The sequence below is a fragment of the Caloenas nicobarica genome, chromosome 1 (genome assembly GCF_036013445.1).
Source record: "Caloenas nicobarica isolate bCalNic1 chromosome 1, bCalNic1.hap1, whole genome shotgun sequence".
NCBI lineage: Eukaryota > Metazoa > Chordata > Aves > Columbiformes > Columbidae > Caloenas > Caloenas nicobarica.
The window spans coordinates 211933054-211955715 of NC_088245.1; the positions used below are offsets into that span (position 1 = coordinate 211933054).

At 45.4% G+C, this 22662-nt stretch overlaps 1 protein-coding gene across 5 annotated transcripts in view; it reads left to right on the forward strand.

The window, feature by feature from the left end:
• The first annotated feature begins 558 nt into the window (after positions 1-558).
• Positions 559-22662, forward strand: part of PAK1 (p21 (RAC1) activated kinase 1) — a 78715-nt gene continuing 56611 nt past the window's right edge. For 2 of the 5 annotated variants that reach the window (XM_065636880.1, XM_065636900.1), the window contains exon 1: positions 17468-17555. The gene's annotated coding sequence lies outside the window, so the exon portion shown is untranslated. Of the gene's footprint in view, positions 638-713; positions 980-1230; positions 1268-11342; positions 11493-17467; positions 17556-22662 lie in introns of those variants that run through there. The other 3 variants (XM_065636893.1, XM_065636873.1, XM_065636885.1) reach the window with 3 other exon arrangements.

The window sequence follows — 22662 nt, forward strand, 5'->3', positions numbered from 1 at the left end:
CAGGGTGCACGCACATTTCTAAAAAGCCTTTGTGATTTTGAGTGTGCTACAAAAGGGGTTACTCTTCAGGTATCCAACAGAGGGAAGTAATTCAAAGTATACCATTCCACAACAGGTTAAACTGACAGATATCAGCTCTCTTGCAGTCCCACTTTCCCTACAAGCCCCAGGCTTGCATTCTCACTTCCTCCATTCGTTTATTTTTGTGGGGTTAATTTTCTGCTGGTTTAGCTCCCGAACAGACTCCTCACAGGAACAGATAAATGTTAGTACAAGGCGCAGGGGCAAGACTGTGGCGGTGTTGTCTTAATCTGTCATATATAGCCATGCTGCCTCATTATAAATGTTAGATCTGGGTGGTGACCTGTGTTATTTGTCTCCCTTTTGCCTTTATGTACCTGCTTCCCTTAACATTTTACTTCTGGATGTCCAGACAGCGTGTTCCAAGTACACAACCTCACCACGCCCGTGCTCTGTTCTGGAGAGCGGTGCAGCTGTATGTCTGTGCGATCAAATCCCCCTTTTCCTCTCTCAGAGCACAAGCCCTGAGCCGAAAACTCCTGTTAACTGGGGTGATAAGTTTCCAGCGAGCTTTGGATCACAGGGAGAGCAAACACCCGGATCTCTGCAATATAAGGTATAGACGTCTCGGCTTGTGCAACACAGCAGCAGGGGCAGAGCCCGTGTTATTCTTGCCTTTTTTGGATCTGCAGCCACACAGTCCCCAGCACAATGGAGCCGGCTCTGCGATAGCACCGTGCGATACGAACAACACAAGTCAAGTCGTTAAAGTGCTTCATGCCAAGGGTATAATTGCCGGCGATCCACTCCCCGCGTTGTTGCTCCCTTGATGGCGTGATCGCCAAAGACTTTCCACCCCCGGGCCAACGCCGCTCCCTCCCTCTGCCCTCCAAGGGTGCCGGATACAACTGTAGCACAACCCAAGCGAAGCGAACTCCGGATCTGCTGCACCGCGAAGGTACCATCCCCATCTCCACCCCCTCCCTGAAAACTTTTCGCTGCGCCCCAGCGCAGCCTCCCCCCGCCGCCCCATTCCCGACCGAAGCGGGAGGATCCCTACCCCGCCGTGCCCGGTTGCCCACCTTGGCGGCAGGGGGGGGGCGGCGGGGCGGGCCCCCCCGGAGCCAATGGCAGCGGCAAGGCGGGGAGGGCGAAGGGAGGCGGTGCCGGGCCCACAATAGGGGCGGCTGGAGGGCGGCCAGCCGGGTGGAGAGCCGGGCAGCACCTTGCGGCGGGCGGAAGGAAGGTGAGTCCCGCCGAGTCGGGGAAGGGGATTTCTTCGCTTCTTGTTTTGTAGCCGGGAAGTTTGCAAAGGGGTTGAGCGGACGTTTTTTTCTTTTATATATATATATATGTATATATATATATATATGTATATTTAGGAGTGGGGTACCGAGCCTACCTCCTGCCTCCCCGGCTCATTCATTTAACAAAGGGAGTTGTCTTTGCCCCCCCTCCCCCCCGGCTCTGCAAGCCCATTTGGGTCCGCATGCTTGGGGCTCCGGGGCAGATTTTGGGGTCGGAATCGCCGCTCTCAGCCCAGAGTTTCTGCTGAGCACCTTGTCTTGGCTTCGGCTGGAGGGGCGGGTGCTTTGGGCAAACACAAAGAATTGAGGAGCTGGACCCTCGCTGGGCGATGGGGTGATACAGCCCCGGGCTTTGTGTGGCTGTTGCGCTGGGATGGAGAGGTGGGAGCGCGTCTTTTAACCCCCACCGCCCATGTGTGTGTATGAAACCGTGGCTTTTTGCTATTAAAGTACTTAAAAGCAAAGCTGGATTTAAGATCGTGGGATAATTCGTATTGGCAAGGAGGTTTCTAGTCCAGCCTCCTGCTTAAAGCAGGGGATTCTGCCTGGGGAGCGGGTGGCAGTGAAGGGACGTTGTGAGATGGGTGGCACCTCTGGCTGCTCTTGAATGATCCTGGGAGCCCGAGGAGAGGCAGCACCAGCAGGACGAGCCCTGGGGGGCAGTGGCGCTTCTCTCTTCCACTGTGCATGGAAATGCCCCAATCCACAGCTCTCCCATGCCAGCAATCCCTGTTCTTGCTGCTTTTGTTATCCAGCAGACTTAAAATTAATGATTGCTGGGAAGAGCTGGCTTCATCCGTGTGCGTGTCATGGTGCATCTGCTCCTGCTGAGCATTACTTGATCCTCATTCCAGCATCACCTCCAGGAGTTTTTCTTCAGGAACAAGATTTATAAATAGATGTCAAAACCTGGCTCTTTGCTGGGTGCATGTTACTGGCTGTAAGGCATCTACTTTGTGTGGTGATTAAGTATGGTGAGTGTGTATATACATATATATATACGTTAGAACAACTGTAAAAGCTCTTTAGTTAGCCAAGCTTTTCAAAGTGAAAGCAGGTGCTGAAGTTGGGTGAAATGGCTGTGCCGGGCACAGACGGAAGAGTGTTTGTTCTCTTTGCTTGCAATTACTCTTTGTACAGTGACTCATGGATGCCTTTCACTGAATTACCTCCCCCTTCTCCATACCTGGAGTTTCCTGGTGTTGCACACACCACCTGGCAAAACTGGGAGCATCTTCCCATCTGCTGTTCTAACATTGCTTAGTGTGGACGTGTTAATCTTGCTCACAGCTTTTTAGGATAAAGCTGGAAAAACTCCTCCTTGTGGAACAGTTTGTGTGTGCGTGTCCGCTGGATGCTTAGGAATTGTTTTTCCGTTTGCATTTTCTGTGGATAAGTCCAAGAAGTAAAGCTCATCTCCGCACTGAGAGCAGAAGGTATGGTGGAAATGGAAATGAATCTGTTTAACTACGGATTGCCCCTGTCCTGTGCCACGGGACAATCTGTTCTTAGCTGTACTGTATGACAAAGCTGGAGTTTAAGACTGGAGTCCGGTAAGCCGAGTGGGTATTTAGTCTGAGTCCTGTGGGGAGGGACCAGCTTATTTAAATGGGATGAGAAAACTACAATTCTTTGACTTGGAAATGAAAGCCAAAAATAAAATCGAAGAGGAAAATGTTTTTGTAGCACAAGAACGGGAATGCTGTGGCAGGTTTTAGGCAGCACACAATGTGTGCTCTGGATGTTGCTCAGAAAAAAAGAGTAGGGAGATGTAAGGCTTTTGGTTCATGCTCTTCTGTGCATCAGGGGAATATGGGAAGAAAGATGTGACAAGTCCAGCATAACTCCCAGAAGTGAAAATATATTGTTTGTTTATTGTGTTTTTGACTGCCTTACTTGTACTGGATTAAAAACTGATGCTTGCTTTTCTTGCCTGAGAGGTCAAAAAACTGTTTGATTACTGATGATTCTTGTATATCCTCTTCCAGGTCTGTGCAGACCTTTTCTCTCAGCTTTGACTACAAGTGCATGAATTTCACCTGGTTTGCTAACTAATGGGTTTGTTTGTTTGTTTATTTTTTTGTTTTGCTTCTTTCCTTCTTTCTCCCTTTTGTGCGCCTGTCTCACTTCCTCGATGGGGGAAGCTTTGTCATTTCAAAATCTAGTTGTTACGGTTCACTTCCCTTATATTCTTAACAATGTACGGAACCACCTAGAGCTGCAATAGACTTTTTCTCGGTACCAAAATACAGAAATGATCCAGAGACCCACCCTTAAAGGGATCTTAGTTTACAGTTCATCATGTCAACAGCGGATAACAGAAGCAAATAGACTTTGTAAAGGATCTGAAAAACAATCACTCTTTGTGAGGAGGTATAAGAAACAGACTGAAACCAGGCAACTAAAACCAAAAGTCATATTTCTTTATATTCTAGTCGATTGCTAGCCCTTTGACAGATACAAGAATATCTCCTATTGGCTTTTTACCCCTATGGGAAGGCAAAAGAATATTGTGTGCCAGAATTGTATTGTGTGAAAGCCTTTTTCTATGCCTGACAAGGAGCTGAACTCATTTTCTCAGCCTGATATCTTGGCTTGTATAGGAACTGGGGAGAATGTAGACATGTTCTGCTTCATGCTGAGGGCTTGCTTTCATGGAGAAAATAATTTGTCTAGTATGTGACTCTTCTTATGCGCTTGCACAGCTCTCAGCTGGGAGGAACTGCTTTGCACCCCTGTTCCCAGAGATGGGAATGGCTGGTCCATTCCCTTTGGTGGCAGCAGAACTGGGACCGTCAGCAGATGCTCACTCATGAGGCACATAAGTCACTGCGATCAGTTCTTCCCTTCTGAGCATAAGGCGTGTGATGCTCTTGAGGAATGAATAGCTTAAAAACAGCTGACACTGCTTATGCTGACCAGGCTTTTACTCAAACTTAAGTCCAGGCTTGGAATTCCTGATCTTGGGTGCAGCTGTGTGTGGTGGCACGTGTAGGTGTGGACATTATGGCTGTGAGGGGTGACACTGTGTGCTGCCACTGGTGATGACTGCTCCTGGCTTTGGGCAGGGGAGGAAACTTGTGTCCTCTTCCTCCTCGGACACATCCTCAGCTCTGGAGAAGGGTCTTTGGGTCTTCCCGCACCGTCTCCTTTTCAGCACCTGGCAGTGAGGCGCACATCACAGTTTTGGGGCCCTTCGTGGGATTCACTTGGTGAAAACATAGATGCTCAGAGCTGAAAACAGATGCTCAGAGCTGAACAAGTCTCCCCAGGCTCCCAGTATGATCAGTAGAGAGGAAAAGGCCCTTTTGGCATGTGGTATGTATCGTCCTGCAGTAGAGATTTTAAAATAAGTCCGAGAGTTGCACTCTGAAAATGCCGATTCCTCTTTGTAGTCACCCTGGTCCCCTTTATCTCCCATCTGTTTTGTTGTACATGGCAGCAGGTAGCCCGGAGGAGTTTCAGTTGCCACTCTCACTGTGAGGATGCAGGCAGCATTGCTAACAAATCCCCTGGCAAAAGCACTGTAGCAGCACAGCTTTCACAAGTTCCCTTCGTTTTAGCATTTGGGGGAAACAAAAAAGCCATCTGATTAAGCACATTTCCAGGGGAATTTGAAGAGAAAGTAGAAGTGTTCAGTTCTGGGTTTATGTACTAATATGCTTTGGTAAATTGTTCAGGCTCTGGAATAGCTGTTCAGATTGGCAATCCAAGTGTTCCAGCTTCCAGTGGATGGCCTTTTTCTATCTCTTGCATCTAGTCTGAGATGCAGGTTAAACAATAACTTTTCTTCCTTGGTTTCTTTCCTTTTTGCGCTCTATGCTCTTTGGACCTGATCTGTAACTAGTTTATTTCACTCTTAAGCTGATGTAACTGCCTTAAAGTCTATTTCCTACTTCCTGTCTGGAATTGGTGAAGTAAAGTGGTGGGAAATCTTTTTATCATTCTAGGTTTAGAAAAAGGAGGAGAGAAAAAAATGTTAACAGGATAAAAGAAACATCCTAATCTGGGAAAACCAGGCCAAATCAGAAGACTGCAGAAGTAGTAACCAAATGTACTTTATGAAAAGAAATAATTTCTCCTACAGTAGCCCTTTGTTATCCCAAATACCACGCGATAGGCAATGCGGGTAATATATTGTGACTCCCTTGAAGTATGTGACATCTGGCTGCAAACCTCTTGATCCAGGTGGGCCTGGAGCTGTGGGACTGCAAGCAAATCAAGTGGCAAGTGGGACGTAAAGCCTTGCTTTCTGACTTTTGTTCTCTTCTTTTTCCACGACGTCAGTCCATGCCTGTAATCTACATGGAGCATGAAAATAATTACTATTTGTATTGTGTGTGTTTTACGTGTGAGGGAGTCACCAAGTTTACCCTACGACATCGTCTCCCGCTCTTATGAGCTTGATGCATGTAGTTACGGTCTGCTTGACCGTGGTTTGCAGCTGATGGCATTTTTATGACTTTACAGATGGCAGCAGAGAAATGTTGGGACACAGTTTGGCAGACTGGCTTGCTAAGGTGTCACAGCACCACTTTGGGACTGTTAGTTTAAGCATCAGTAGGGCTTTGAACTATCGCTTTCCTTAATGACTCTGAGTGGCACACACATATTTTAGATGATGCCTTTTGTACAAGACGAAGCCCATTTCTCAGGGCTTATGTTCTATGTATGTAACAGGCTGAAGTGAGAAATATTTTTATCTGAACTAGTGGTTTGCTTCATGTGGTTTTTCTCCTCATTTACATGTAGAAAGGTTAGTGTAATGTGAAGTACCTTATCACTTTTTTAGCATAAAGAATTTCCAATATAGATTATTTTCTGTACCTACATATTCCCAAATGCACATTCTCTGCTGATCTTAAAATGAGTGGCTTGGCCACTTAACCCAAACTCCTCTGTAGAAAGAGCAGAGAAGTGATTCCATTTGTAAAACTTGGATTTAATTACTCCAGCTATCTGTAAGTGAACATTATGCAGTCTCACCAACAAGTTCAACTTAAAGGCTTTGTGCCAAGATGAATCTATCATTTGTCCTTAGCAGGTATTTCAAGAATGTCTTATTTCAGTCATGCTTTGGAGCGGCTAGAAGTCACAGCTGAACGTAGAATTCATGTGCTGCTATAGTTCAGACTTGTTTGGGATGAAGGAAAAGCTGATTTCCCACCAGCAACAGGGAGGAATATTCCAACCCCCCTTTCCCAATCCTGTCTGTAATGCTGAAGCTGTTGGAGTCATTTCTGTGATTTCATTTCTATGATTCATTTCTATGATTTCAGCTCAAGGCCCTGTTTTAACCTCTGTGTATGGTGCAGCGTGTGTTTGAGGCCAATACTGAGCTTTGTAACCCCAGCCTGTGTTGAGGTATAGGGGGGGAAAAAAATTAAGGCCAGGCTCATAGTGTATTCTCTGCTTTTCTAGTTCATTAAATTGCTTACCTGAGTCTGAACTCTGGGGTCCCTTCATAATAGAAGGTATTTAACAGACAGGTAACAGCTGCAAAGACCAGGCAGTGCACAGAATGAAAAGAAATTAGCTGCAAATGAACAGATCAGAATTCGAAATGCAATATTGATTAGTTCATTAAAATTAATAAGACACTCTATTAAAACTCTGATTACATTTTGCAGTTTTTCTGGAAATAGAACAATTTGTATGGCCCTATCCTTTCAGGAATACCTCATTCAAGACAAATTTTAATGCAATTTCCTTTGCAAACCACAGAATGTGTTAATTCTTAGTGGAGCCCAAGTTTGCGCTTTATTTAGTAAAATGCTGATAATAGACTGGAAGACTTAGTCACAGTATCATGTATTAAAAGTTGCTTTAATTGAGAGTGCTCTGAATCAGTGTGTAATTGGACTTCAGTCACTGTAGTTAGGGTCAAAAATTACAAGGCAGATATTCACATACTGGCAGATTTTTAGCAAATCAGATGAATCTGTTTCAAAACAAAGCACATAGAGGAGAAACCCTTTGATTCAAGCTCAGGAACTCAAGAAACAAGTTTGTGAAAGGGAACGTTGGTTCACAAAAAGGAAAAGTGTCACATTTTCCCTCATTCTTCAGAAATATGCATATGGCCTCCATAATACAGAAATGCAATTTTCAGGCTACGGATCTAATTGCCTTGTGGAATCTTAAATGGTTTAAAGCTGGATTTCCTACGTGAATCTCTATGCTTTACTAAGTGTTGTACTTTGTTAAATAATATCTTTATTAAAAGGATTTGCTTTGAGAGGGTTTGGACCACTTGATTCAAGGCACTTCTTGCTGAAATGAGAAATTGCTCTGGGAAAACTCTGTTTCCTTGCAAGAGGGAGGCAGGAGGAAGATAAAGATGTAAAACACAGATCGTGGAATGATCGTTAAGTGGATGGTGCTTCTCATGGATGTGGTCGCTGCTAATTCTGTTTTCCACGGAAATTTGATTGAATTTTCTTGCCACACTGTCCTGTTTAACCACAAGATGTTAACCACAAGCTTGTCGTTCACATCCCTGTTTTGCCCTGACGTTGTGCTTGTCTTCAGTCCCACTTCAGAATAAGATGCGACTACGATTTCAGTGTCGCTGCTCTGGCATCGTGCTTGCAGGAGATTGCAGATGGTAACGGAAAAGCTTTGGGAGCTGAATTCAAAGGGGTAGCCTAGAAATGAATGGTGATAATGCCCCATAGCCCTTCATCTAACCCATCTGCTTTCTGATAATCAAAGGAGTTGGTGAGGTTCTTTGGTAAAACGTATGCATGCTGTGGTTATGTGTTAAGGTTTTTGATGCTTTCTGTTTAAGTTCCAAGATTCTGGACGTGTGAAAGCTATGCAAAAATCTATGTCATATAAAAGAGACTTCTCCTACTCCTGTCTGTAGAGAGAAATGGCAGAATTTGATCCAAGTGAGCCTTGACATCTTAAATAATGAGATTTAAGCACACAGAGGCTTTGATTTGACCCTCCAGTTCCTAATTTTGTGGGGGAAGTGGCGGTGTCTACTGTATCTTAACAGTAAATTATTACCGTAGTAACTTAATTCTCCAAAATCACTGAAATCTTCACTGGGTGGCCTTACAGAAAGCCAGAGAAGTTGTGAGGGGAGGAAGGAGAGGGAACTGCCACACCAGCGACAAGACTTGTATCACAGTTATGTCGATCTAATGAAAAACCTCTCTCTTAACTTCTGGCTTATCAAATTTCTTGTTGTTTCATCAGCCTGTATGTCTTGGTAATAAGGTGTCTGGTAAAAATTGCAGTCACTTACATTTGTGTGTCTTAGAAATTCTTCTCCTACGCAATTTTGACTCCCTTGGTAGCAGAGAGAATGATTAAAAAGGCTGTACCAAAATTCACAAAAAGCAGCAGGAGTCTGGTTTGCTACCAGGCCAGTGCCAAAAGGGTCTGAAAGACTGAGACTAGAATGACTTTTCCAGGCCTGGCTTGTGTTCCTAAACCAGATTTTGGAGAGTGTGAACAAAATTAAAATGACACTTAGATGCAGCTGAAGCCTCTGATGTCAGGCTGATGTCTCTCTGTCCGTAGCTGGGAGCCCCAACAATCATACTAAACTTCACTTGCAGTTAAGAACTGACTTTCGTATTCTTGTTTGGTTGTTTTCTCTGTCTCCGTTCCTTACTTATATCTATTTAAGCCTTTTGTTTGTTTGTTTGTTTTCCTTTTGCCTTTCCACAGAAACACTGTTAATCTCCTACCTGTCTTTACTTTCCCTGGCCATCCTTAAGATTGATGAAAAGCAGAGTCCTCATATATCTGTGATCCTGAAGATACTGGGCAAACACAGATGAGCAGCAGGGAGGTAAAATATTTTGTCCTCTGTCCCAGCAAGAAGCAGCTTTTTCAGGGCTTGGGAGGAGGATGAAGACTGGATAGTGGAGGAAACCTTAAACTGATTGACGTTCTTTATCAAGCAGTTTTGCTGATGGGATATCTGGAAATAGATAAAATGTATAGGTTTCATTTAGAAAGGCTGAGGAGGTGAGGGCAGGGCTGGGAATGGCAAAAGCAGGACTTTCTTCAAGAAAAAAAAAAGCAAAAAACCACAAGATTCCTTCAGGGCTCTCCTGAAAGCCAGAAAATAGAGCACAACCAGTAGATATTTCTGTGTGGGCTGTCTTTAAATGGAGGCAGACGGTCACAGGCTGTGTTTGAATTCCAGGTTCAATAAAGGCACATCCTTCAGTTAGGGCAAAAAAGTGTCATTTCTTAGAATTCAAAACCAGTAATTAAAGGCCTCAATGACTTGTTGTCAAGTGACTCACTGCACTGTCATAGTAGGAATTCTGGCTTTCACATGAAAGTTATACTTGCGGAAACACCGTCCTGCCAGCTCGTGTTAACAGTCCCCCCTCCCAAACTCATCTCCAGTTTACTCACGGTGAAAAGGGGATTTGGGGAGACAGGGCAGAGGAAGGCGGCAGGGGTGGGTTAAATGATCAGAAATCTCATTATGTCGTCTTTGTAGACTTCTGGGCACCAGCTTTTTCATTTGTCCTGCATCTCTCTGAAACATGCCATGAGTTGCAAAAGAAAAAACATTCAGAAGTGATGAGCTGGCCCCATTTGTAAGAATTTAGTCATTTACTTGGTCCAGCCAAAAATGTCTTTTGTGTGCAGTGTCGTCTTTTAAAGTTATTGGCTACTTTAAAAAAATACCGATGTTGAATAATCACAGCTTGATTTCCTTCATCTCCTGCAGCTGATTAGGGGATCATCAGAATAATGGTTTTGGGTGTTTGTTTGGTGTGTGTGGGGGGTTTGTTTGTTTTTATTTTTGTTTTTTTCTTTAATTTGCATAATCAATTTTATTTTAGGTGCCCTTTGCTTTGTGGTGTGTGGTGGTTTTTTTTTTTTTTTTTTTTTAAGAGCCAGTCCTTTCTAAGACTAAGTACATCCTCCAGGAGCCCTTCCTGCCTTCTGATCCAATACTTACTCATCCTGGGAGCTAATCCAAATGCCACCAACATTGCTTGTGTGGGGTTTTTTTGTTTGTTGCAACAAAGTTTCATCACATACTGACTGCGACAGCATTAAATGCGTCGATGTGCCGTTCTGGAGGTAAATGGTCATGGAGATTAAAATAATCTCACTTTAATAGCAGATTGCTTTCTGTTCTTAACAGCATACCTGTTTCTGTTGTCAAGCTTTAAGTTGAGTATTACAGTGGATGTCTGTTGTATCTGATGATGTTCGGTTGCTCTTTGAGTCCCACCCTGTTACTTTGGCTCGGTAGCGAGGACCAGTGACTTCACCAAGGTGATCTCATCCCATGCGTGATGTAGTTGTGTTTGTTTTCAAAGACCTGAGATCCTGTTCTATCTGCGCTTCCTGTAGCTATAGGTAAATCATCTGAAATCCAACAGGATGAGCACGTGTGATCTCTGTGGTCTGCCTTCCTCCTTTCTCATCCATTCACATGCTTCCCTTCTATTGTGGGGCTCTTGATAGCATTATTTTTTTATTTTCACTGGGGTGTGTATGGAGTGAGCAGTGAAAGGCTTCTGTATAAATCATAACCCGTGCTAGTTTCAGCATAAAGACTGTTTGACCTCTTTGTGAGGGCTCTGATCCTAAGCTGCTAATGAACTAACTACAAATTTGGAAGAAAAAAGCCTGTGGTTGACTTTGCATTCTTCTTGACTAACAGATGAAAAGCTCAAGTTTGCTTTTTTTTTTTTTTCCCGAAAACCAGCCCTCACCCCCCCCATCACAAAACTATAAAGCAAGAATTTGGCTGTTGGCAGCTGTTCTCCTTTTGATGTGGCCAACTCGGAATTAATATTAAAAGTATAATCTGAACTTGCGTTTTCTTGGAGATCGAATGTGTGATGAAAGGACGGGAGGATTCTCTCTCCACCTGCTGGGAGCGTGCTCTTCACTTGAATTTTTTCTGGGAGGCTGCGATCGGGGCCGGGGGGGGAAAGCTTTGACACAGCTGAGCTCATCGTGGCACGCAGCCATCCAAAGGCAAGGGTGCTTTTCCTTTTCAGCGCCTGGCTGTGAGCTGACCTGGCAGAAAACTTAATGGAGAAACATGAGTGAGCGTAGCTGTGGTGTAGTATTAAAGATCCCAGAGCTCTCAGTAGCTTTCAAATCTGGATATGAGGACTGTAAGATAACAACTAGATCTGCTGGCTTCTCAGGATTAGCTCACAAGTAAGTTCCTTTTTACTCTTGAAAATCGTGTGTCATTGTGGTACCTACTGTGTACAGCTTGTTATTTTTTTTCTTGCCTTCCTCTGCCCCTGAGCTCTTTGAACCTCTAGTACACGCTGGGTCAACTCCTGCTGGACCTGATTGTGCTCCGTATCTGAAAGTCCTTGGTACAGAATGGCTTTTGGCTCCTCCTTAACTGATTCTCTGCCTTTAATAAACATATTTGGGAGAAAGAGCCTGACAGAAAATCACAAAGGGATCATGTATTTCTCCCACCTCCTGTTGTTTTGCTGTTCTGGATCCTCCTTTGATTCGATGCGAGCACAGCACTTGCAATCCCTGCCGCACTGTAGGGACTTCGATACTTCACCCAGCAGGTTCATTTGTTGGTGTAGCAGAGCACTTTGGGGATTTTTCCTGTCACCTACCTGCATAATATTGTGCGTCTTTGTGTTATATGTCTTCCTGTAACCTTGAAAAGATAATTCAGACTTGGAAGCATGTTTTCCCCAGCAGGTTATAAGCTGTCCTCTGGGCTCAGACATCTTGCTGATATCCAGCTGGATCTATAGTTTTAATCCAAGACAGAATTAAGTTGCTCATGCTGCTGCCAGTCACTACTTGATATTGTTAAATAATGCTGCTGTGCTTCTTCCACCTTGCAGTCCTTCAGTTCATAGTCAAAGGGCAATAGTGCAGGAGTCATCTCTTGTACAAATGCTCGTGGCTTATTTAGGGAGCTGCTGAGTCTCTGTCACCCTCTTGTCACCTAAACACTGCCCATAAAGGCTCATAGTGAGCATAAAACACAACTGTGCTGGAGAAATAATGTTCTTCCCTCTGTCATGCAGGTGTAAAGGGCAAACGCAGAACAAGCAGGCACAGGGAGGAACAGGAAAAACATTTCTGGTATAGCATAATGTCTCTTTATCTCTGAATAGCCTGGAATATGCACAGAAAGACTTTGGCAACATTTGTGCCTCAGAATTCATAGCCAAGATGAAAACAAGATGAGAAACTTTCATGTTGTCAGGAACAGTGCAGCAGGTATTCGGTAAAATGTGCTGGGCATGAAGGAACAAAAAAAGTTGTGGGTTTTCTTCTTTTTTGTATGTGTGTGTTTTGTAACCTGGAGACATAATTCAGCAGCCTCTGAGTTTCAGTGGGAACGTTCAGGGACTGTCTTAGCAGCACTTAGAGAGCCTAACCTTGAGAACAACAGTAGTGTTTCATGTGGTTACGTACTAAAAGATGTGGGTAGGCATCTAGTGGGAATCCAGAAAGCGCGTGGGCGCTTGATTCCCTCTGAAACTGTTGGGATTTGGCACCTAAGCTGGTAAAGTATTTTTAAAAACTCTTAAATAACTTTCTGAAAATCGGGTCTGACGTTGCTAATCACTGTGAGGGGTGGGGGGATTTGGGTTTTTTTTTGTGAAGTAATTGCCGCCTTTGATCGTTGTTGCTTTCTAACAGATAAACAGGAGGAAACTGAGGGAAAGCAACTTTGGGGCTGGAGGGGTTGACGCAAAAGGAAGATAAAAGAGCTATATACTTGTGTAGTTTTTTAAAATTGAGGAGGAGGGCAGGACGGTTTATGGGCTTCTGAAAGGTGTAAATGCCAAGAGACAGAGGGTGTGGAAGAAGGGAACTGTTTTGGTCTCTGCTCCACAAGTGCCTGTGCAGGCAGGTAGCTTCACACACAACCTCATCCGAAAGGAGCATTTTCATTGAACTTGTGAGTGTCACAGGGTGAGGAGCAGAAACACTGTGTGTGGCAGCAAGGAAAGTACCTGCTTTAGTGCTTCATTCAGGGTAAGACATTTAAATCTGTGGTTGTTTGCAGATTGCCTGGCATCTATCAATATTGCCACGTTGCACGAAAATTACCTTCCATTTGTACCAGCCTTCCCCATCGGGAGGAGCCCAGACAGAAACCCCACTTCAGGCCCCGATTAGCTCCTGTCCCAAACTGACAGTGCTCCGGCCTCCACGGTGTGTTCAAGCAGAGCTGGCTGTCATGGTGACACAGTTTAATTTCACCGATCTGTCTGTGGTATCCGAAACGTCCCCCAGGAAGGACAGGCAGGGTGACAGCCGTGCCGGGGCACAGGTTGGTGTGAGGGGGAGGGCAGGGACAGTGGGTGGGCAAAACAGTCTGTCTTGGTACTGTCCTTCTGAGACGTTAGGATTTTGCTTTTTATATCCATTAGGACATAAATATTGTATACCTTAGGAAATAATCCATTAGGATTAGCGTATCTAAAAGAGTACTTGATGATAAAGTTGTGAAAAGGAGGTTCCATCTGAATATAAGGAAAAACCTATTTCCTTTGAGGTGCCAGAGCCCTGGACCCGGCTGCCCAGAGAGGTTGTGGAGTCTTATTCTCTGCAGACATTCAAACCCGCCTGGACACATTTCCTGTGTGATCTGCTCTGGTGACCCTGCTTTAGCAGGTGGGTTGGACTGGATGATCTCCAGAGGTCCCTTCCAACCCCAACCAGTCTGTGATTCTGTGAAAGCCATAGCAAAGAATATCAAGTCTTAACTGCTGAAGGTATTGGGACACTCCAACACCAAATGCACTTTTAGTAACCCATACATCAACAAAAATAATTTAACAAAAATACAAAAGGAAAAATTAGACCAAATAGATAAGTCAGACAGTAATAAGTTAGCAGGGCTGGATGGTGTTCAACCAAGAATCCTGAGGAACTGCTGGCCAAGCCGCATCATTTATCGCTACAGATGTCACTGTGCCAGAGGACTGGGGAGCTGCCAGTGTAATTCCCACCTATAAAAAGAGCTCTAGAGGGGGTCCTGGGAAGAGCACACCAGAGAGTCAACACTACCAGGAATGGAAAGTCTGTAATAGGGATCTCTGAATATATAGATCAATGTTAACTGTTGGGAAAGAGTCCGTGTGGCTTCTGAAAATGAAAATCATGCTGCCCTACCCCATGGAGTTCTGTGCGGTGTTGGTAAGAAAGAGTTAAAGTGGCTGCAATGTATTTGGATTTTCAGAAAACTTCTGTCAAGATCTTAAGCTTCTACAAGTTTGGAGAAAAGGTTATTTTATGGTTTGAAAGCTGCATGAATAAAAGGCAAAAAATTGGAGATGATCTCACTTTTCAAGATGGAGAGGGAAGCATCACTTCAGTAGCAACCAAAAAAGCCACCATCCTCTTCAGGAGAGGGATGAAGGATATAATTTTGCTTCGATACAAATGCTTGATGGACCCACATCCTGTTTTGGTCTCCATGTCTCCAGGAGGACATGGTGGCATTGTGGAAAGGCAGCTGAAACCATCAAAGAGGTGGGCTGACTTCCAAGAAGTTAAAATGACCTTTCTTTTGGGAAGGAGGGCAGGAACATGGGTGAAGTTTAAATGATTAAGGCAGCAGGTAAAGCTGAATGTGAAACATCTATCAGCTCCTATTCTATTACAGCTAGGGAACTTACGATAAAACAAGATGGGCTTTCATTTTAACGTGGATGAAAGAGCGTACTAGTGCAGTGGAGAAGAATTAGTGCTTGTGGCCTCAGAATAGGTAGAATTTGGGGACAGGCTTTGCAGCTGTCACCCTTGCTGGGCAAATCCCACCTGCGTTGCCTTTGCAAGAGAGTGTGCTTGACCCTTCCTTTCCCCAGGGCTCTCCTCTGCAGCTTTGCATAGGAACTGATTATCCAGGTGCCTGGCAAGCATGCGACACTCCCTTGTGTGCACACAGAGGTTTTTTTTTTTTAATTATAAGTGACTTATCCCTCACAGAAGTCTTTATTTTTTTTTTAATGCTGCCTTCAGCAGGGTGTGCATGTGAACTTTATTTTAATTAAGGGTGAGGAATCTGTTTTACATAACCATATCCCAGATTCTCACGAGAGATTGCAAACAGCCCTGAGGGACTGATGAAGGGGCCAGCACAATCTGTTGCCTCACCGATGGGAGACCTGATTCTGATCTCTTGGAGGTTCTCTCTACCTGTGGGACTTGCTCGGGGCTGGCTGACAGCCAAAGGGATTGAGCAGATTCCCTTCTCATAGCTTTATTTTGGGCCACTGATTTGTGGTTCTGGGAAGACACAGGGGTGCCTGAGGTGGTTGTCCTTGTAGTGGGAATAGCCAAATGGGATATGAATCTGCCTCCAAGGCCTTTCAGCCATGGCTTGATGGTGTCTCAGGCAACTTCTGCCACATTGCCTGGTGCCAGGGTGTTATATTAGAATAATTTTGGCTGGAAGAGACCCTTAAGATTGAGTCCAACCATAACCTAAATCTAGCACTAAACCATGTCCCTAAGAGCCTCATCTACACGTCTTTTAAACCCCTCCAGGGATGGTGACTCCACCACTGCCCTGGTCAGCCTGTTCCAATGCCCAACAACCCTTTCCATGAATAAATGTTTCCTAATGTCCTAATTACAACACTTGGTTCACCCAGCTCCCCAGAACAGGAGTGCCCGTTGTGATCAAAGTGTTGTCACCAGCAGTCGGTTAAGTTGCTTCGGATTTAATAGCGATGCTAGCGGGATTGGGTCAGAGTGGTCCTCTGAGTGTTTTAGAATGAATACAAATTGCATGGGAAATCACAAATGAACCTTTCAGAGGTGGTTGTGTATTTCATGGGTTTTTTTCATATTGTTTTTTTTAAACCCTGTCAACTAAAATTTTATTTCAGTTGTAAAGCCTGAAAGAGACAGGAGGCAGGTGAGTAAAATGTTTCTGTACCATTAAGGAGGGAAAATCCAGGGTGTGTGCATGGTTGGTTGGTTGGTTTTTGTTTTCTCTTCAGAAGAAAGAAGTGATAAAGGTGTTTAAAACTCAATTGTTGCAGTGCTGGAAGCAGGGCATGTAAATAAATGAGGATCTTTTTCACTGTGCACAAAGAGAAATATGAAAAACAAACCACAAACTCTGTAAAGATGTTAATGAATTGGATGAGTCAAACCTGGCGTGTCGTTAGCATCTGCTGCTTGTTCACAGGGCCTGAAGTGAGCATCCCTTGCAGAAAGTCCCCCACACTGGAGGTAGTTTTACTACCCTGTTATCAAAATCTCAGTGTGGTGTTGAACCTGACCCGTTGATATACTGCACAGTTGTGACCTCCTGGTGTCCTGCTGGACCTGGTGGTGGTTGGCAATGATTTTTTTTCTAAAGTCAGAACCCTGGAGAGGTTGGGCATATCTGTTTATTGCATCCAGTGATATGAAGGGCAGATACTATTCATCTTGAATGTGTTAAGCCAGGTGCAAACACCGATGCCACTCAGTGAGGTCCATGTTGCTTTTGTTATACTTCTGTTCTCTTCCCCGAGACCTGTCCCTAGAGAGTGCCTAGAAATCATAGAATCCTTTTGATTGGAAAAGACCTTTAAGATGATCAAGTCCAACCATTAACCCAACACTGTCACTAAACCATATCCCTGAGAACCTCATCTCCGTGTCTGTTCAACCCCTCCAGGGATGGTGACTCCACCACTGCCCTGGGCAGCCTGTTCCAATGCCCGACAACCCTTTCTGGGAAGAATTTTTTCCTAATATCCAATCTAAACCTCCCCTGGAACAACTTGGGGCCGTTTCCTCTGGTCCTGGCGCTTGTTCCTTGGGAGCGGAGCCTTACCCCGCCCGGCTCCAACCTCATTTCAGGCAGTTCAGAGATCACAAGGTCTCCCCTCAGCTCCTGTTCTCCAGGCTGAACCCCCCAGGTCCATCAGTCTCCTCCTAAGTCTTGAGCTCCGGATCCTTCACCAGCTTTGTTGCTCTGCTTTGGACATCTGGGTTCTTTTGTCAAAAAAAGTTCATGAATCAAAGGAGGGTTTTGATGCTCAACTCTTCTCATTTTACTGAAGTGGCAGTTCAAGCCATCGACCTGAAAACTGTTTAGGATTTAAAACTGATGGGTAATAACTAGTGATGCTCCGGCTTTGCAGTTGTACGTGCCTGATGTGCCTCTGCCGTCAGTCTCCTGTGAAAGGAAGACACACTTTAGAGGAGCAGATCAGCAAGGAGGTGAGACAAAGATAAACTGTTTGGAACAGAAGATCTTCAGCTGTTCAGCCCAGCAAGGTAAATGAGCGCACTTCAGACAAAGGAATCTGATGGTCAGGTCACAGCTTGGATGGGCTTTGCTGTTGGGTGATTTTGTAGGTTGGAGTATCTGCTTCGCTTCTAGAGGAGATCAATAGAGATTCAGCCTGGTGTCAGATGAGGGACATGGGGAACAAGGTCAGTGTCAGTCGTGTAAATCTAAGAGGATGTGCTGAGGGATTTAAACGGCTCAGAGTGCAGAAACTGTAGAGAAATTCCTGACAGTGAGATGAAAATCCCATCCCTGGTGTCGGGGCTCAGAACAAGAACACCAGGAGTTGTGCCAGGAGCAGCAATCCAAATCTCTGCTTCATGCCACTTGTGCCCTTTACAGAGTAGGGTGAAGTGTTGTAATCACTTGATAGTTTGAACCAGGAGCAAACCTGTGAGACTTATTCAGGAGGTCACCTGCAAAATTAGCGGGTGATTGGAAGGTAGAAACCGAAACCCCATAACCAGAGCAGGACAGGAATCTGGAAACCCGCGTGGTGTTTTTCCTCTACTGTAAACTTGTGTGACCTTCTCCAACCCGCTTAAATTACGTCCTCATTTTATACGTGGGTAGTGGGGCTATTGTACACTTTTGGGTATTCTGTGTTACATACCCAGAAGCAGATGTTCTTTTGCCAACATTAGTAACATTTTGTTACTGAGAAGTGTTTTATAGAGGGATGGTTTTCTGTACTTTCTTTAAAATTTAGAAAAGGATCCTGAAATGTTACGAGCCTCTAGTGGGGGCAGAAAGAGTTGGCCAAGGGGATGGTGATGGGGTAAGGAAGGAGTATTATCCTTTTTTGCAGAAACTCTTGCTCATTTTCTCTTCCAAAACTATTTCAGGGTATTTCTTTATTCCAAGCATTTGTTAGTTCATTGTGCAGTGAAACAGCAGATAGTCGGTTGTTTTTGAAAGCTGCACAGATTAGAAGATACTTGAATACGTAAGCCATAAGCAAAGAAATAAGAACATCCTAAGGAATAATATGAAGTGTGATGTTTTCTGAACTGCTGCATAGCAGTAAAGTGACGCGTAAAGTGAGATTTTGCCCGCACAGATCTCATAAACCTCAGTATTTTGAGTTTTCATTTGTTTTCTTTGGCTTTGGAGACAGCCAGTGTCTGGAGCTGAGGCACTCCGGTACTTTGCTTACTGTCCTTGAAAGACCTGCAAACTTAGCCAAGCTTTTGGGCTTGAAAGAGATGAGCTGTGTAGCTTGAATTGCAACTGGGTGCCTCTAGTTCTGGAAGGCTGTAATGACTGTGACCTTTGGAAACCTTGTTCAAACTGTTTTTGTTACACTCAGACAGGAATGTTATGTTCTTTGTTCCACCTCCTAAAAGGCAAATCTTTTTGTACAGGCTGCTTGCAGCTTTTATAGCTTGATATATATGGGTCAGGGGAAGAAGCAGGCACAGTCTGTTAGGTGTTCTCAAGCTGCTCTAAAAGTCTTTCTGAATGCATGAAGGACGTTTTAAGATCCCCGCTGATTTTTTGCAAATAACCTCTGCATTGATTAGGAACAGAAATAAGCCCCCAAATTTGAAGTGCTTCAAACTTCTGTGCACATGAACGAGTGGGCCAGGTCTCTGAGACAGACCTGCGTGGTGAAGGGTTCCATGTTTGATTCTGAATTCTTCCCCTGGAAGGAAGTGTCCAATATCTCTGAAATGTCATGGTTTTGCAAACAGAAGAAAAAGATGCATTATTTAAGATATGTGTTTCACAGAATCGCACTATTTGAGGTTGGAAGGGACCTCTGTAGATCATCTGATCCAAGCCCCTGTGCTCAAGCGAGACCACTGAGAGCCAGTTGCCCAGGAACGTGTCTGGACGGCTTTTGAATATCTCCAAGGATGGAAACTCCACGGCCTCCCTGGGCAACCTGTACCAGTGCTCTCACAGTGAAAAGTGTTTCCTGATGTTCAGAAGGACCCTCCTGTGTCTGTGCCCATTGCCTCTGGGCCTGGCACTGGGTACCACTGACAACAGCCTGACTCCATCTGCTTTGCACCCTCCCTGTAGGTATTTATATACATTGATGAGATCCCCCCTGAGCTTTTTTTTTTTTTCTTTTTCCAGGCCGAACAGTCCCAGCTCTGCCAACCTTTCACCATAGGAAAGATGCTCCAATTCCTTCAGCATCTTCATGGTTCTTTGCTGGACTCTCTCCAGTATGTCCATGTCTCTCTTGTACTGGGGAGCACATACTGGACCCAGCACTCCAGGTGTGGCCTCACCAGTGCTGAGCAGAGGGGAAGGATCACCTCCCCTGACCTGCGGGCATTACTTGGCCTAATGCAGCCGAGGATTTGCGTTCTTTTTAGGAAGAAGCCAGTGCTGGTTCATGTTCAACTCGGTGTCCACCAGGACCCCCAGGTCCTTTTCTGTAAAGCTGCTTTCCAGCTGGGTGGCCACCAGCATACGCTGGTGCTGGGGGTTGTTCCTCCCCATGTGCTGGACCTTGCACTTCTCTTTGTTGAACTTCATGAGGTTTCTGCTGGTCCATTCCTCCAGCCTGTTGAGGTCCCTCTGGTATATCGGCATGATCCTCTGGCCTCAGCCACTTCTCCCAGCCTGGTGTCATCTGCAAACTGCTGGGCCCTCCAGGGTTACACTGCTGGTGACTGGCCTCTGACTAGACTTTGTGCCACTGGTCACCACCCTCTGGGCCTGGACGTTCAGCCAGTTTTCGGTCCAGCTCCCTGTTTATCCAGCCTCTACATCAATAGCTTCTCTGTAAGGATCTTACGGGAGACAGCATCAAAGGCCTTTCTGAAGTCCAGGTAGACGATATCCACTGTCCTCCCCAAGTCTACCAGGCCACTGCTGAAGTTTCTCAGGTTGGTCAGGTGTGGCTTCCCCTTGGTGAAGCCATTTTGCCTGCTACTGATGATTTTCTTGTCCTTAATGTGCCTGGAAATGGCTTTCAGAATTAGCTGCTCCATCACTTTCCCAGTGATCAAGTTGAGGCTGACCAGCCTGTGGTTCCCGGGGTCCTCCTCCTTGGAGATTAGGAGTGCCACTTGCTTTCTTCCAGTCTACAGGCATTTCTCCCAGTCAAAAATTGTTGAGACTGGTCTCGCAGTGACATCTGCCAGATCCCTTGGCACTCGTGTGCATAGAAGCTTCCATTTGAACATGAGGAGAAACTTCTTCCTGTTGAGGTGCCAGAGCCCTGGACCAGGCTGCCCAGAGAGGTGGTGGAGTCTCCTTCTCTGGAGACATTCAAACCCACCTGGACACATTCCTGTGTGATCTGCTCTGGTGACCCTGCTTTAGCAGGTGGGTTGGACTGGATGATCTCCAGAGGTCCTTTCCAACCCCAACCACTCTGTGATTCTGAGATCCCATCAGGGCTCATGGACTTATTTTGAGTCCCCATCAGTAGGTGGAAACAGAAACTTATGGTGAAGGACTAAAGCTTTGAGAACTGAGCCTGTTCCTCAGTCCTTTCATCCTTTCTCTTCCTTCCTCCTTTGCCTGCTGTGGACAAGGCTACTGTGGGTTTAGCTTTAGACTTCAAGCCTACGGGTAATGCGGCTTTAAAGCCTTTTGCAAAGGTTCTGCTGTGTGGAGCTTCTCCCGAGGTGGTGGTGTCACGCACGTCCACAATTTGGTGTGTGTAGCCTCTTCAATGTGTTTGCTGTTATGCCTGGCTGAGGATGTGAGTCTGCCTCGAGGACCGACTGTGCAGCTTCAGCTCAGACTGCTTTAAATCAGGTTATTTGCGTTGGCAATTATAGTTTCAATTGCTGCTGATAACGCAGCTGATTGTTTTGTTATACACTTAGCGCTCTTTTTTTAGTTCTTTCCTTAATTCCTTATGTAAATAATTTTGGAAGACTTAGCATTAATTTCGGAGAAGCTGGCGTATCAAAGGCTGTGAGGCTAGCAGCAGGTGCTGTAAGTAATCACTCTTCTAAATTAAGCAACACTTTCCAAGGCAGTAGATTAATTTCTGGGTAAGCAGCCTGCGTACAGATTCTTAGAATCAGCTGGATCGTGACCCAGCAAGTGACTCAAGGCTTTGTGTAGCTTTAATCACACGAATAGTCTCACTGAAGCCTTTCATTTTTAGAGAAAACTGGAGCTGGGCTCGAGGTGAAATAACGCTATCATGTTGAAATCTCTCTCACCTGGCTCTGTGCTTGTCCCCTTAGCTCAGCCTGTGCTGCCACCCGAGGCAGATTTGGAGTGTGGGCAGGTGTGTCATGCTGCCTGGAGCCCAGGGTATGTACACAAGCGGCTTATGTTTATGCCACAGTTTGTGCTGCTGTGGACTTGTGTAACTAGCAGAAGAGCAAGCGAAATAATCGTAAGAAAGCCCTTGAGGTGCCAGAGGGAGTGCAGAGGAGGCGATGAGGCTGGCGAGGGGTCTGGAGCACAAGTGTGATGGGAGCGGCTGAGGGACCTGGGGGGTTCAGCCTGGAGAACAGGAGCTCTGAGGGGAGACCTTCTGATCTCTGAACTGCCTGAAAGGAGGCTGGACCATGGAGGAGGTTGGTCTCTTTTTCCCAAGTAGCAAGTGATAGGATGAGAGGAAATGGCCCAAGTTGTTCCAGGGGAGGTTTAGATTGGATCTTGGGAACAATTTTTTCCCGGAAAGGGTTGTTAGGCTGCCCAGGGCAGTGGTGGAGTCACCAACCCTGGAGGGGTTTAAAAGGCGTTTAGACAAAGCTCTTAGGGACATGGTTTAGTGCTAGAGTGAGGTTATGGTTGGGCTCGATGATGCTGAGGGTCTCTTCCAACTGAGATGATTCTGTGATTCTAAAATAGTGTTTGAGAGCTTTGTGCCCTTTCCTTCTCTACCTTTGTATGCAAAAATCTTTCCTTTAATACATCTAGTGGAGTTCCCTTGGGATCTGCAAGCAGTAACTGTTGTCCTGTGGGACAGAATCTGTTCAAGTGATGCTGTCGTTAGCCTGTCACGTTTGCACTGTCACAGCTCCAGCCAACAGTGTCCTTGCTCCAGGCCAGGTCACCTGCAGAAGTGTGGCCTGCTCTTCAGAAACCGCCCCAAACCCACGAGGCTTACGGGCTCAGTGGTGGTTGTGACTCGATAACTAAATGATTTTCGTAGACTCTGCA